The sequence below is a fragment of the Cetorhinus maximus genome, chromosome 17 (genome assembly GCF_964194155.1).
Source record: "Cetorhinus maximus chromosome 17, sCetMax3.hap1.1, whole genome shotgun sequence".
NCBI classification, from domain to species: domain Eukaryota; kingdom Metazoa; phylum Chordata; class Chondrichthyes; order Lamniformes; family Cetorhinidae; genus Cetorhinus; species Cetorhinus maximus.
In genome coordinates, this window is record NC_135895.1 from 55,864,810 (window position 1) to 55,881,544 (window position 16,735).

General features: G+C 45.0%; 1 pseudogene; it reads left to right on the plus strand.

The window, feature by feature from the left end:
* The first annotated feature begins 2,211 nt into the window (after positions 1–2,211).
* On the plus strand, positions 2,212–6,959 carry LOC144692840 (histone chaperone ASF1 pseudogene; annotated as a pseudogene).
* Positions 6,960–16,735: the final 9,776 nt, after the last annotated feature.

Below are 16,735 nucleotides of genomic sequence, written 5' to 3' on the forward strand. Positions count from 1 at the left end.
ATCCACTATGCAGCTTTTGATGGCTGATGTTTCAGTTTGCATTGCAGCACAAGCGGAAGCCACCCAACATTTACTTGGAGTGGAAGCTGAGACATCTGCCATCAAAAGCTGCATAACGGATGGGTCCACAAGTTAGCCACTACTCACATGCTGCAGATGATGGACTGAAGTCATGTAAGTTTAGCTTGCTGCCATGCAAAATCAGACTGCTGCGAACACAGCTGTGGAAACCAGTGTTCAAAAGGAGTTGCAAGATGTCACGGTAGTCCAGCAATCGGTCCTCCAAGGATTGCTGAGACACTGACTGGGGGAGTGACAGTGATTTGCATGGAGCATAAAACAGCTGACCCTTCTCAGGGAGAAAGTGTGTGCCAGTGCCCTACTGTTGCCTGTCACTCAGACAGTCCAAGCTCCTGCCTCCAATGGATGATGATGTTGAAGATGTGCAAATACAGCAGGTGGAAGTGTTATAATGGGAAATATGGCTCAGCCACAGTGTGTATAGAGAGAACCATCAAGATCCTAAAGGAGTGCTTTTGTTGCCACGTTAGATCCAGGGGGTCTCTTCAATAACTTGCAGTGCCCTGCTCAATTTTGTCATCCTAAATGGATTAAAATTGTATATAATTGTATATTGTATATAATAAAATTGTATATAATATAATAACCCTATTCTTTTCGCACACCCTGCTTTCGGTGTAAGTTATAAAAGTCCTTCTTTCTCTTGTTCAATCTGAGGGTTGCAATTGCAAGAAGCGATTGGCTATTTTTTGCGATACACATGGCTGAGCACTGGGACTAAGATGGCCCTGACTTCTCATAACAGCTTTACCCTGAGGGGGAGTGACTGCTGGCTGCATTACTGGAGCTCCTGCCCAGGAAGCCACTGATCTCCAATCAGGTGGTCCAACGGCAGGAATCATATTCTGAGATCCCTGCCTGCATTTTGGTCCCCAGTGTCTGAAAATTAGAATGAAGGGTGCTGTCTAATCTGCTCTCTGTTGCCACCTGGGTAACTGCTGCTTGGGTGAAATCACTGGTCCTGGGGCACTTATGCAGGGGGGAAGTTGCCACTGATTCTAATGAAGCCACATAAGTCCCATTGATGTATGGAATGATGAAAATGTTTCCAAGATGTCACTATGAATGAGGCTATAGATTCTAGAATCATAGCTATTAGTTGCTGCATGTCCTTGGGGATTGACCTTAGAGCCTGCATTTAGGTGTGATGTTGCTTGAGGTGCCATATCATTACCCAGTTTTCCAGCTCCTTCATAGTCTGTGAATCATCCAGTGCCATATCCTCACTTACACTAGTTCATCCAAGGTGACAATGTTAGCACTACTGTGTGGGAGTGAGAAAGTAAGTGATGCAGAAGGTGATATCAGGGAGTTAATGCCGAGAAACATCTGGCACAATGTTGCTTTAGGGACTCCTGTGTGGCCTTTTCCTCAGCATTCTGAATTTGCTGAGGATGACCCCCTCTAATGGAGCATATTTTCTGGTATCACCATGTTAAAATGGAGAAATTGGTTTTAAGGTTCCACTAGCAGGTAACTGTGATTATGGGAGATGGCAACACATATAATGTAATATCCTGAGTTAGAGACGCTCTTAGCCATAGTGCAATGTAAAAGTTGATTTGTGCACTTATGTTAATTTTAAAGGGTGAACAGCTTTGTGTCTAAGGAAGAATGGGAATGTGCTAGTGTGCTTTGTCACCTGCTTTTGCCAAGCCATTAAACTATTTCCAGCATTGGGTCTGAGGGGGTTGCTCAGTGCTACTGCCATCTCACTCTGCATGGAATTCCAGGTATATTTATGCAGCTTTCTCTCATGAACAGCTAATAGCTTTTCTCTCCTTTGTTTTACTTCATCAAAGAGGGTTTATAGGTCAACTTCATTAAAATGTTGAGGTCTTAGTTATTGCCTCTTTCCAATGTCCAGCTCATTTCTTTGGGTACCTGTGCTCCATTTGAAGACATGCTTTAAAATTCCCATAAAATCTCAAATTAGCAGTTTACTATATATTTCTGTCAGTAATTTCAATCTAACAATACATCCACTATCACGGGCAAAGCTGGAAGGCCAAGTCTTGGGACACACCGCACTTTTTGAAGCATAGCCGTGACCTCAGTTTCTGTTTTTAAATCATCACACGTGGGCCTAATATGGAGTTTTAAATAAATAAATAGGCACATGTAGGAGCCATGTCTAAGGTGCAGATGGACAATGTGGTGGTGGGTAATAATGTGCCACTGTTTTTCAAGCTTTTTTAATTCAAGACTGAAGATCTGCCCATGGATTTGGAATGGAAAATCATTTATATGGGCTCAGCCAAAAGTGAAGAAATTGACCAAGAATGTGCGTCTTGGGTTCTCTCCTTGTGGGACCCATTTTTGCCGGCAGACACATTTGTGTTTCCGGCTGTTGTAGAAAATCCTTCCCTTATCCCAGATGCAGATGCAGTTAGAGCAGCTGTTGTTTTAATAACCTACACTTACTGAGGTCAAGGATTTATCAGGGTTGGGTGTTGTATAAATAATGAATACAAAAGTCTAGAGCTGCATGAAAATCCTACTGTGAAACTAGATTTTTCCAAGCCTCAGTGAAAGATTTTGGCATCAAATCTATCTATGAGTTACAAGGTTCTATATCAACTGGGATAACACTAGTGAAAAAATGCATGATTTGGAATATACAAATCCTAATATGCAATCCATTCCTTCCACAAGTATGTTACATTCATGCATCAAAATAATATCAGGGTGAAATTTTTTTGAATGTTAAATCTAAAGACACTGGGCAGAATCGTCCCAGATTTCAATAAGTTCAGTAGCGGGAGGGAAAAAGGACATTTTACCCGTTGGCCACAATGGCAGCTTTTCACGACGTATCGTCCCAATCCCACCTCATTAATTATGTATTCCCAAGAAACACGCAGTTTCGATGGCGGACGGGTTCTCATTCGCCCACTAAGCCATCACCTCCTCGCTTCCTCACGCCGGGCGCCATATTTAAAGTGCAGCCGTACGCACACATTTCAGTGCTTCCAGCCCAGGACTGCTGCAAAGAAGACATGGTCCTGAAAGGCAAGAAGACTGCAGCCCCCCCAGTTTAGTGATGCGTCCCTCAAGTACCTCTTGGATGCCGTGGAGGCCTGCCACAATGTCCTCTATCCCCGCTCTGGCCGCTGGAGGGGCAGCAGCATCACCACTCTGGCTTGGCAGGTGATGGCTGTGGTGGTCAGTGCCAATACTACACAGAAAAGGTTGGCCATCCAATGCAGATAGAGGATGAATGATCTCATTTTTGCCACCAGGGTATGGCAACGATCTAATCACTCTAAACTCACACACTCAAACCCACCACACATTCACTGGATCTCACTCACTGCCAGCTCAAGGGACATCACCACCCATTCTCACACACATACCCTCACATGTCCATCTGGCCTCATCTCCTCTGGAGACTGCCTCCTCAGCCTTCACCATCTTGAGGCCACTTGCACAGCTCAACTTGTGCACCACACACACACCCTGGGATACCCCTCTCCCCAGTACAGCCCTCGCCCTGCAGCCTCTTACCTTGCCTGAGGCCATTTCTCCTCCTTCCCGAAGCAATCCCTAGCCCTTCAGCCATTGAAAAGCCACCCCCGCATTATGGCTAGTCTGGTAGGTAGAGACCTGCCCGTGAGCCCCCCTAAAAGTGATGTGGTGCTAACTGCAAAGCCTGGCGCTGATGACTGCAAGTGTTACCTGAAACAAGGTAGGCAAACAAACCTCAAAGTCCCGAGCAAAGTGCAGCTTGCCAGGGTGCACGTGCTTATGTACAGTTGTGAAACATATTGGCGACGTGTTTGGATGATCCAGCGTTGGGATATGATTCCAGTGAGCTGGGCTTCTAATGATAGTCAGATCTATTACAATGTGGTTCCCAACATGCAAAGGCAGGAAACGCAGCCCACCATTGACAGGCAGAGCTGAAGATTGCAAACTGGTTTCACGATGTCATGAAGTTGATTTTTGGTTTTCTTGCCATATTGTCCGCTTACGCCGCCAAACACACCCGACACCACTGAGCATGGGAAATTCAGCCCACTATATCTGAACGTGCAAAGCATTCCCAATAAAAGAGGTGAATTAATAGCACACATAGAAATTATTGGGTTTGATCTAGTATACATTACAGAGACATGGTTGTAAAGTAGCTTGGCTTTTTGAAGAGCAAGGCAAAATGGAAAAGGTGGTGGTGGTAGCCCTGATAATAAAGGATGGGATAAAAGGAGTAGAGGGAAAGGATTTTAGCTTTGAAAATCAAGATGTAGAATCAGTTTAGGTGGACCTAAGAAACAACAAAGAGTAGAAAAAACTGGTGGACCATAAAAGCACCATAAAAGTAGTTGTAGCATTGGACAGCATATAAATCAAGAAACTAGGGTTACATGTAAGCAGGGTAATAGAATAATCATGGAGGACATTAATTTTCATACTGACTTGGCAAATCAAATTTGCAGTAATAGTGTAAAAGATGAGTTCATGGAATTTATACAAGATAGTTCTATGGTTCAGTATGACAAGGAACCAAAGAGGCAACATTCTATTTTAGATGTACATTGTGCAAAGAGAAGTGGGGGTTAATTAATAAGCTTGTAGTAAGGGAACCACTAGGGGGATAGTGGTCATGATATGATAGAATTGTATATTGAGTCTAAGGGTGATTTAGTCAAGCCCAAGACTAGGCTTTAAATCTGAACCAAGTAAACTGTTGCTCTGAGGGGCGGGTTAACGCAGATTGGGAAACTAGATTAAAAGATATGATGGTAGGTAAGCAATGGCAAACATTTCAAGAACTAATTAATTTGCAACAAACATACATTCCCTTAAAGATAAAAGCCCATGGGGAAAATGGAGCAACTGTGGCTAACAAGAGGATTAAATATAGTATTAAGTTAAAGGAAGAGGTTTATATTGTTGTCAAAAAGAGTAATAAAGCTGAGCATAGAACAGATTTTAGAACTCAGCAAAGGTTAACCAAGAAATTGATAAAGAAAGAGAAAAGAGAATAAATTAGCAAGATGCATAATAACAGATTGCAAAAGCTTCCAAAGGTACGTAGAAATGCAGAGATTAGTGAAAGTAAGCAGGGATCCCTTGGACACAGAGGAATCTATAATGGGAAATAAGGAAATGGCAGAGACACTAAATAAATACTTTGTATCTGTCTTCATGGTAAAGGCACAAAACACATTTCGGAAATAGTGATGAACCAAGGGTCAAGCGAAATGAGGAATTTAGGGATTAATATTGTTAGTAGTAGGAAAGAAATAGTACTGGGGAAGTTAATGGGACTTAAAGTTGACAAGGGGTACAGTTAGCTCAGTTGGTTATACGGTTAGCATTAGATCAAACTAATGCAACAGCATGGGGAGCAATCCCCATTCTGGCTGAGGCAGACTTGAGGCCTGCCTCTGTGCCTGACTCAGAGCAAAAAAATCATGGCACTTTGCCGTGGATCAGCAAATAATCTTCAGGGACCTACCTTCTGGCAGAGTACTTAAGAAGAAGTAGAAAGTCGACAAATCCCCTGGACATGATGGCCTGCGTCCTAAAATTTAAAAGGCTAGCTACAGAGATAGTAGATGGATTGCTTTTAATCTTCCAGAATTCCCTTGATTCTAGAACAGTCCCCACTATTCAAGAAAGGAGGGAGTGAGAAAACGGAACTATAGGCCAGTTAGCCTGACATCAGTAACAGGAAACATGCAGAGTTTGTTATTAGGGGTGGGGAAAAAAGCCATGGAAAATTATAGTATAATTAAACAGAATCAACACAATTTTATGATAGGAAAATCATGTTTGAGAAACATATTAGAGTTTTTTTTGAAGATTTAACTTGTAGGGCAGATAAGGAAAAAACAGTGGGCGTAGTATATTTGGATTTTTAAGAAAACATTTGACAAGGTGCTAACAAAATTAGGGCTCATGGGATTTGGGGTAATATATTCACATGGATTCAGGATTGGTTAGCAGACAAAAAACAAAGTATGAATAAACAAATCATTTTCGGGTTGGGAGACTACAGTGTGGGGTGGGGGGGGGGTGGTGGTGGGGGCGCAAGGTTAAGTACTGGGGCCTCAGCAATTTACAATTTATATTAATGACATAGAACAGGAGTTTCCCTTCATTGCACTGAGTGCAGCAGTGAGCATAAAAAACCCTAACCCTAACCTGCCAGCCGCAATAGTGGGTTTTGGCGTCATATCGTCTGCTTCCCACCGCCAGGTAAGTCAACCATCTCATCACTCTCAACTCACACACTCACCAGCCCATCACACAGTCACTGGCATCTCACACACTTCCAGCTCAAGGGACATCACCACTCACTCTCTCGCACATACCTTCATCTTCATCCAGCTTCATATCCTCTGCAATTCATGTCCTCATCCCGTCCATGGCTGTATTCACCACCAACACATGGCAGGCATCCTTATCATCTGCCCTAGCATGCGTCCTACTCACATTCTCCACCTGTCTTTATGCAGGACAAGCTTGCACACAATCAAAGGGAGAGGTCTCAGACCTGGGGTGGAGTGACCAAAATCAAGGTCCTCACTCCCTATGAGAATTGAACCATCAAGCTGGCCAGAGAGGACGTGGACAGTGCCTGCACCAATGGTGAGGGGGAATGGCGCACAACCATGCAGTGAGTGTATTGTCCTGTTTTAGAGTTGCCTGCACTGCACCAATTATCTCTTCTTTCTTTCATAGGCACCTCTGGAAAGTGCCTAAAGGCATCCACAAGCCAGGCCCTCAGTTCCAACCCCAACGACACCTTGGATGAGGAACCAGAAGAGAGCACCACAGAAGACACATCACAGCGCTCAGCCATACCCTCCAGCATTGCAGGGACACACACCTTGCCGGAGCCTAGTTCTAGAACAGCCTCAGGGTCATAATTTGGTCCATAGCAGGCAGAGGCAGGGACATCTGAGGTCACTGGCACTCAGAGGACTGTTGGAGGCCAGGAATTTGTGGCGTCCAAGTCAGATGATGAGCCTCTGGACTCGGTCCTAAATCAGTTGGCGGAGCTGCAGCGGCAATCACAGGGACATCAGGAAGGGATGTCTGCTTCATTCCTCAGATTGCAATGGACAATGGAGGAGTCATAGAAACATAGAAAATAGGAGCAGGAGTAGGCCATTCAGCCCTTCGAGCCTGCTCCGCCATTCATTATGATCATGGCTGATCATCCAACTCAATAACCTGCTCCCACTTTCTCCCCATTTCCTTTGATCCCTTTCGCCCCAAGAGCTATATCTAACTCCTTCTTGAAAACATACAATGTTTTTGCCTCAACTACTTTCTATGGTAGCGAATTCCACAGGCTCACCACTCTCTGGGTGAAGAAATTTCTCCTCATCTCAGTCCTAAATGGTCTACTCCGTATCCTCAGGCTGTGACCCCTGGTTCTGGACTCCCCCATCATCGGGAACATTCCTCCTGCATCAACCCTGTCTAGTCCTGTTAGAATTTTATAGGTTTCTATGAGATTCCCCTTCATTCTTCTGAACTCCAGTGAATATAATCCTAACCATCTCAATCTCTCCTCATATGTCAGTCCCGCCATCCCAGGAATCAGTCGGGTAAACCTTCGCTCCCTCTATAGCAAGAACATCCTTCCTCAGATAAGGAAACCAAAACTGCACACAATATTCCAGGTGTGGTCTCATCAAGGCCTCTGGCTATGAAGGCCAACATACCATTTGCCTTCTTTACCGCCTGCTGCACCTGCATGCTTACCTTCAGCGACTGGTGTACAAGGACATCCAGGTCTCGTTGCACATTCCCCTCTTTCAATTTATAGCCATTCAGATAATAATCTGCCTTCCTGTTTTTGCTACCAAAATGAATAACCTCACATTTATCCACATTATACTGCATCTGCCATGCATTTGCCCACTCACTCAGCTTGTCCAAATCACACTGAAGCATCTCTGCATCCTCCTCACAGCTCACCCTCCCACCCAGATTTGTGTCATCTGCAAATTTGGAGATTTTACATTTAGTTCCCTCATCTAAATCATCCATGCTCAGTCTGAGGTGATTGTACCAGCATGCCAATGAACTGAGGCTAACACTGGTAGGATGGCGGCCATGGAGACCAGGACATAGGTCCTGCACTGCTGCAGGCGCAGCACTCCATAACTGTAGCCATTGTGGGCATCCATCAGCAGCTACGTGAGAGGGGGAGGGGCACCTAGATCTCACTCCAGCTGCCCCTTCTCCTCAAGGAGTCAGCAAGGGGTCCTCAGGCACCCATAGGGAGGAGTACCAGCAGCTGTACACCCCAGGGCCATCCACCCAGGTGACTCGGGGATTGTCCGGCTAATACCAATGGCCTCTTGCTGTGGCCCCATCACCTCCAGCACCACAGACCAAGGAGGGTGCATCTGCCCTACAGTGGACACCCAAAGGAGGCCGGGGCCCTCCAGGCCTCAGCCCTCCAGAGGACACCTGCCAAAGTCATCACAGACAACAGGGCATAGCAGTCAACAGGCTGCCTGTACCTTCTCTGTGGACGTCGGGGAAGCACCAAGATGTAGCGGTAGGATTAGGAAAGTTAAAAAAAATTAGGAGAACAATGGTGGCACAATTGTTCACAACATGTATAAAGCATTCACAAAAGTAAATAGATTCGCACCCATTTCACATCTCCTCTTGTGTATGCCTCATTTTATAATGAGCTGAGTTGCTGTCAATCAGGTGAGAAATCATGGTCCCTCCCCGACTTATCACAGATATGGCTATCATGGACCTCTCGGCTCTGTGGTGTGCTTCCATAGCACCACAGTGTGTGGCCCTTTTCCAGATCATTCTCGACATCAGGGATGCCTCAACCTTAATGTTAACTGCTTGTAGAAAAACTTAATTCACATGCTTTGCAGGGTCATGTCATGTTCATTCTTGGCTGTGTAAGATTGAGGCTGAGGTGTTCTCCTATCTCATCTGCATTCTTGAAAGGTGTAGTGTACAAGGAGAGATGTATTAATACATGGAGAAGAGTCATATATCATACAACTCCATGTGCTGTCTGTCTTCCAGCAGGGTTTTCATGCTATGAGCTCATACTCAGAGCTCATGTGTGCTCCTGTCTTCCAACTGCATCTCCAACTTTCCAACTCATGTGTTAATATCAAGGGCACAGTTAAACATATACCCCACTCCACAAATCCTCGGATACCCCCACAATGCCTTTTCCCCATCTATAAGCTGCAGATGCCTCCCCTGACTGAGTGTGCTATCTGCAGCCCAGTATGATGCCAGAAACCCCACGGACCGAAGCGAGTGATGTTACGACAACACCCTGTGTACAATACGTTGGGCACGACTGAGACTGGACTGGCATGCCCTTCCCCTCTCTGGTCTGAGACAAGGACAATCTTTGCAAGCTCAACAATGTAAACTGAAGCACTTCTTCACTCACCGCTCCTCCCATTCTGACCCAAGTGGTTTATGTCATTCTGTATCGTGGCCTCTCCTCATCCTGGCGCTGAGGACCCTAACCCCCCACAACAGGCCTCCCCCACCCCTCAGTCATGTCTTTGAGTGCAACCTTCCCCACTCGTAAGCCCCAGTGCAGTCCTAGCCATGCAGCCCCTTCCCATGCCTCAGGTCAGTTTCCCCCCTTTCCCAATGCTGCAGCCCATTAAAAGCCACCCCCACCTTACACCTGGTCTAGTAGGTAGACACTTGCCTGTGACACCCCTCTGAAAGCGATGTGGTTCTGCCTGTGAAACCTGGTGCTGATTACTACAAATGCTACATGATGCAAGGTAGGCAAACGAACCTCAAAGTCACGAGCGAAGTGCAGGTCACCAGGTGCATGTCCTTTATGTACCATTGAGAAACATGTTGTTCTGATTGCACGCTGACATGCCCTGATGATCCAGCATGGAGGATGATTCCAGCAAGGAGTCCTTTCAATGAGATGCAAATCTATTGAAATTATGTTCCTGATGTGCCGCAGCAGGAAATGTGGCCATTGAAGGCTGCAGCGACAATCGGGAACTGGTTTTACAACGCTGTAAAACCAATTTTTGGCCTTCTCGTGATATTTTCCGCTTCCTCCCTCCATGACCCCCGCTGTGAACAGTAGCAGAAAATCCTGGCCATAGATGAGGTGACCAGGTGTAATGTATCCGAGTTTGCTGATGCCACAAAGCTTAGTGGGAAGTAAGCTATGAGGAAGATGCAAAGAGATTGCGCAGTGAATTAGACAGTTAAGCAAGTGGACAAGAACATGCCAGATGGAAAACACTGTAAGTGTGAAGATATTCACTTTAGAAGGAAAAATAGAAAAGCAGAACATGTTTTAAACAGTGAGAATCTGGAAAATGTTGGCATTCAGAGGGTCCTGAGCGTTCTTCTACACAAATCATAGCAAGTTAACATGCAGGTATAGCAAGCAATTGGGAAAGTAAATGATAAACTAGTCTTTATTACAAAAGGATTGGAGTACAAGAAGGAAGAAATCTTACTTCAATCATATAGGGCCTTCATGAAAGTACACTTGGAGTACTGTGCGCAGTTTGGGTCTCCTTTATAAGGAGCGCCCACCTTGAAGTCCGGGGCTTGATCACTTTTTCTTTTCAGAGGCTGCCTGTAGTCCCAGCAGTGACCACTGCTCGAACCTAGCACTGCTGGGACTACAGAGCTGCCAGTCAGATTGGCTGGCAGCTCTCTGAATTGAGCCTTCCTCCCAGATGGGGGTGGAAGTCTGACCCTGAAACAATTAAGGCTGCTCCCAGTGTAAAATGGCTGCAGGCCAGCTGGCTTTTGGGTGGATGGGCTTTTGACCAACTTTTCAGATGGTTGGGGTGGGGGGGTGGGGGGGGGGTGGTTGCGCAGAGTTCATGCAAAAGTCCAAACCATGGAGTTAAAGTAAAGATCAGCCATGATTATTGTAATCCGGAAAGCGAGTTGGTGAAGGATATTGTTGGAGTCAATCTTCACTCAGGCTGACATTTATTTACAGTGTGAAGCTTAAGTTTGTATGTTCTTGCCTATTGCATCCTTAATGTCTACCAGAGCATTCAGCCTTTCTGGGTGCTTTAAAGGAATGCACCTTTACTTTAATCTTGCAGCCAGTGCTACCAGCTTGCTTGGAAGTTGCGTTCAGTCAGTGTCAATAAATATGCAAAAGAGCGAATTCTATGATTTACAGTGGGCACAATGCTGGAGAAGATCAGGAGATGGAAATCCCTAGGAAATAACTCCAGCTCAAATGCCCCTGTGGATTTTCATGGTCTCTTTATCGAGGTTTACACATGTAGAATGGACACCTGGGGGAGGGTGCTGGCCTCCATGGAAAAGTGGTTTAGCATGAGGCATAATTGCTGTGTATTAAGTAAAATTAACAAATGCTCAACTGTAGGCAGCTATTATTGAACTATATTTACACATCCCCAGCAGAGAGGGCAACATAACAAAATGTTCAGATCTTGCAATAATTTTTAGAGGAAAAAAAGGAAAAGAATGTAGAAAATAAAAAAAAACACAGTAACCTAATGTGCAATTTTCTTGGTAATAAATGACTCCTGTGCTCTGATTAAAAAGCTAAGCTTTAGTGTTCTGCATTTAATCAGCATAGGAGCCATTTATTACCTGTACGCTGAGCACAAACAAAAATTGACAATTATCTGGCAATAAGACTCCATTTGCTTCACATTAGCATGAGCAGTTATTTGCTCATCATTTGGTAGATAGAGATAATCAATAAAACCCTGGTGATTCTGTGTGGAATGACTTTCATTTTATTAGGCCTATTTCATCTAAAATGAAAGAAATAAACATTGAACAGTATGACAGTTTGTCACTACAATGATCCAATGAACAGATCTTGGCAATAGTTCATACAATATTCTTCAAAGAAATCCTGGGATTCATTGCATTTCAAGGGAGGTATTTGTTTTCTGCCTAAGCAAGGGACAGCAGAGTCCATCCTTTCAAATCTAATTGGAATATAATTTGACATCATTTCATTTTAAGGATAAGGGGGCTGAGTCTTGAGATTGGAATTCCTAAATGTTTAAAATCGGCAAAATGAACAAGGCTAAATGGAAGAACCAAAATCAAAATGCATAAATCAAATTAAGTAAGTGGAAGTTATCTCCCTGCCATAAGCTTGGAACCTCATGGATTACGTAGAAGTTATCTCACCAATGGCAATGAATTAGCGTGTATTTCACAACCATGAAAGATCTATAACTCACACAAGCTCCAGGCACCAATCAGACTACATCTAGAGCCCTTTATCAACCCCCAAACCTCCCAAAAAATTAAAATGTACTTGTTTTTTCTGGTTACCCAGGTAAATATAAATGGTCCCTGAAACTTTAAATAACCTTTAAATTAATTTCAGCACAGCATGTTGCATGGAGCTACCGGCTGTCAGGTGATAATAGATGATCTCGTACTGTGGATTAATGCTCCAGTAAACAGAAAAATATATTGGCAACCCCGCAAAATAACACAAAGGGCAGAATTTTTCTCTCATCGGGTGGGCGCGTGCCCAACCCGGACAGGAGAAAAATAGTGTGCGATGATGTCGGGCGAGCGTCCCAACGTCATCACATCCTCACGTGATATTTCAGTCGGCGGGCGCATGCTGGAGTCCATGCCCATCAACAATTAAGGCCATTAAGAACATTAAAACATAATAACTAGGAACAGGAGTAGACCATTCAGCCCCTCCAGCCTGCTCCGCCATTCATGGCTGATCTTCTTGTGTTTTGATTTCCACATTCCCATCTAACCCCGATAACCTTTGATTCCATTGCCTAACAAGAATCTATCTACCCCTGGCTTAAAAATATTCAATGACCCCGCCTCTACCACCTTCTAAGGTAGAGAGTTCCAAAGTTGCACAACCCTCTGAGAGAAAAAAATTCTCCTCTTCTCTGTGCTAAAAGGGCGACCCCTAATTTTAAAACAGTGTCCCCTAGTTCTGGACTCACCCACAAGAGGGAACATCCTTTTGACGTCCATCTTGTCAAGGCCGTTCAGGATCTTGTATACTTCAATCAAATCACCCCTCACTCTTTTAAACTCCAGCGGAAACAAGCCCAGTCTGTCCAACCTTTCCCCATAAGACAGCCCACTCATTCCAGGTATCAATCTAGTAAACCTCCTTTGAACCTTCTCCAATTCATTTACATCCTTCCTTAAATAAGGAGACCAAAACTGCACACAGTATTTGAGGTGCGGTCTCACCATTGCCCTGTATAACTGAAGCATAACATCCTTACTTTTATGTTCAAACCCTCTCATAATAAAGGATACCATTCCATTAGTCTTCTTAATTACTTGCTGTACCTGCATACTAACTTTTTATGACTCATGTACTAGAACACCTAGATCCCTCTGCACATCAGAATTATGCAGCCGTTCTCCATTTAAGTAATACTCTGATTTTTTGTTCTTCCTGCCAAAGTGAACAACTTCACATTTTCCCACATTAAACTCCATTTGCCAGATCTTTGCCCACTCACTCAACCGATCTATATCCATCTGCAACAAAAACAGAATTACCTGGAAAAACTCAGCAGGTCTGGCAGCATCGGTGGAGAAGAAAACAGTTGACGTTTCGAGTCCTCACGACCCTTCGGCAGAACTGAAGTATAGTTAGGAGAGAGGTGAAATATAAGCTGGTCTAAGGTGGGGGGCGGGGGGAGAGAGAAGTTGAGGGTGGGGTCGTTGTAGGGATAAGCAAGCAGTGATAGGAGCAGATAATCAAAAGATGTCACAGACAAAAGGATCAAAGAGGTGTTGAAGGTGGTGATATTATCTAAGAAAAGTGCTAATTAAGAATAGATGGCAGGACACTCAAGGTACAGCTCTAGTGGGGGTGGGGTGGACAGACTAACAAAGTATTAGTTGTAGATTTAAAAATAATGGAAAAAGGTGGGAAAAGAAGAATCTATATAAATTATTCAATAATTTATATAGATTCTTCTTTTCCCACCTTTTTCCATTATTTTTAAATCTACAACTAATACTTTGTTAGTCTGTCCACCCCACCCCCACTAGAGCTGTACCTTGAGTGTCCTGCCATCCATTCTTAATTAGCACTTTTCTTAGATAATATCACCACCTTCAACACCTCTTTGATCCTTTTGTCTGTGACATCTTTTGATTATCTGCTCCTATCACTGCTTGCTTATCCCTACAACGACCCCACCCTCAACTTCTCTCTCCCCCCGCCCCCCACCTTAGACCAGCTTATATTTCACCTCTCTCCTAACTATACTTCAGTTCTGCCGAAGGGTCGTGAGGACTCGAAACGTCAACTGTTTTCTTCTCCACCGATGCTGCCAGACCTGCTGAGTTTTTCCAGGTAATTCTGTTTTTGTTTTGGATTTCCAGCATCCGCAGTAGCTTTTAGCTTTTTGTCTTTATATCCATCTGCAACCTGCTCATGTCCTCTTCACAACATACTTTCCTACCTATCTTTGTGTCATCTGCAAATTTAGCTACCATGTATTCACTCCCCTCACCTAAGTCATTGATGTAAATGTAAAAAGTTGAGGCCCCAGTACAGACCCCTGTGGGACTCCACTTGTCATATCCTGCCAATCAGAAAAAGACCCATTTATGTACACTCTCTGCTTTCGGCCAGCCAGCCAATCCTCTATCCATGCTAATATGTTACCCCCGACACCATGCGCTTTTATTTTCCGTGATAATCTTTGATGTGGCACCTTATCAAAAGTAATAATTAAAAGCAATTTTTCCCAGTAATTTTTCTCTCCCATCAAACTTGTACGGATCACAGCTCCATCACATCATCAAATCCTGACAATCACAGTGAATCACATGCAATCTTATGTGCTCATGTTCATTAACTGAAACTCTATTTTCTATATTCTAGGCATCAGCAGGTCGAGGCCCCCCAGCCAGCCAAGAACCAGTCTGAGCCCCCAGAGCACGTCCGAAGAGAAAGCTCTGAAAGAACCATCATGGTGCTCACACACACCCTCCATCTGCTCAGAGACACACAGGGGCACAGCTGTAGATTAGGCTCAGGCTCACTTTCTGGAGAACACCTCACTGACATGTCCCTCCAGCAGTCGGAGGCAGGGACAGCCCAGCTCTCCGGCACTCGGAGGGCTGCTGGAGACCAGCCACATGCTCAGTCCCTCTGGAAGTGGCAGCCAACTTAATGCTGGAGATGCAACGAAAGGTGACAGAACATCAGGCAGAGATTTGACAGTCACTCAGCAGACTAGAGTGAACGATGAAGGAGTCTGTTCACGTTCTGACTGTTGTCATGGCTCTGGCATGCAAGTGCCCTGAGGTCACCGTGGGAAGGCTGGCAACCACCATGGAGACCTTGGCTTAGCAAGTCTTGCCAGATTTGCACTCGGCCCTGCACTCCATGGCCACACACCCTGATGGACACCAGCAAGATGTAGGCGACATGGGGATGAAGCACCTTGACCTCCCTCCAGGTGCACGATCTCCTGCAGGAGTCAGGCTAGAGCCCCCGGGCTCCCACAGGGAGGATGAGCATATGCCAGACACCCTGGGACTCCTCTCAGGACACTCTAAGGGTGTGCACCACAGCCTCCCCTGAATGTGACCCCATCCACTTTAGCTTCTCACATCACCAAAGGTGCACCAGCCCCTGAGGTAGTGACCCTTATCAGGCTGGGGCCCTCCCGGCCTCAGCCACCAGAGGACGCCCGCCAAGGTCATCTCAGTCATCAGGGTGTAGCAGTCAGCAGGCTGTCTCCAACTCTGATGCAGATGTCGGGGCTGCACACAGGCATAGCAGTAGAGTTAGGAAAGTGAAGAAAAATTGATGTCATGGGTGTGCCATACATGTAAATAAATTGCACTTTTGGCCTCCTTTATGCACTGATGTGTTGCATGCTGAGAGATGTCCCACAGGCCCCCTGTTGATCCCTGGAAAGAACCAGAGGCAAAGAAATTTATCGATGCGGTCACCTTCAAAGCAATTGGCAGGAGATACCCTCCAACTCCACGTGATGTCAGGCCTTGACGAAGAATGTGTCATATGTGATGTACCAGAGCTCGGGACTAATGCAGACGTGCACTCATTTGTAAATAGGAGACTCTTCTACGATAAATTCTAGGTCTGGAGAGTTGCCCCCATTGTCTGGGCCTCTCCTCCTGACCCTACTATTCATGCTCTGTCTCTGCTTGACCATGTCCCTCCTGCTGGAGCTGTACGTGGAGTCGCCTCTCCCTCCTTCACCTCCTCCATTGCATTAGGACTCTGACAAAGGCAGCATTGAGCCCTGGATCCATATCTGCTTTTGCCTTTGCTCTGAAAGGAAACATTGAAGACATTAATGATTCAAGGGGCAAGAAAGTGAAGCTCAGAAGATGAAACGTATGGAAATTGTAAGGGTCCATAGTTTTTCCTGCCCTACTTGCATGTTAGCTGATGATACCTTGTTCCTGAGATGCTAGCACACACATTGAGATGACCAAGATGGCATTGCAGATATGTAACATCTTGAGCCCTGCGTGGGATGCTGGTTTAATTGAGATGAGTGACCAAACCCTGCTCTGTTCTCCAATCTCTGATATGGCATATTAATGACCAATCAGTTTTTTAAATTCATTTACGGGGTGTGGGTGTCACTGGCTTGGCCAGCATTTATTGCCCATCCCTAGTTGCCCTTGAGAAGGTGGTGGTGAGCCT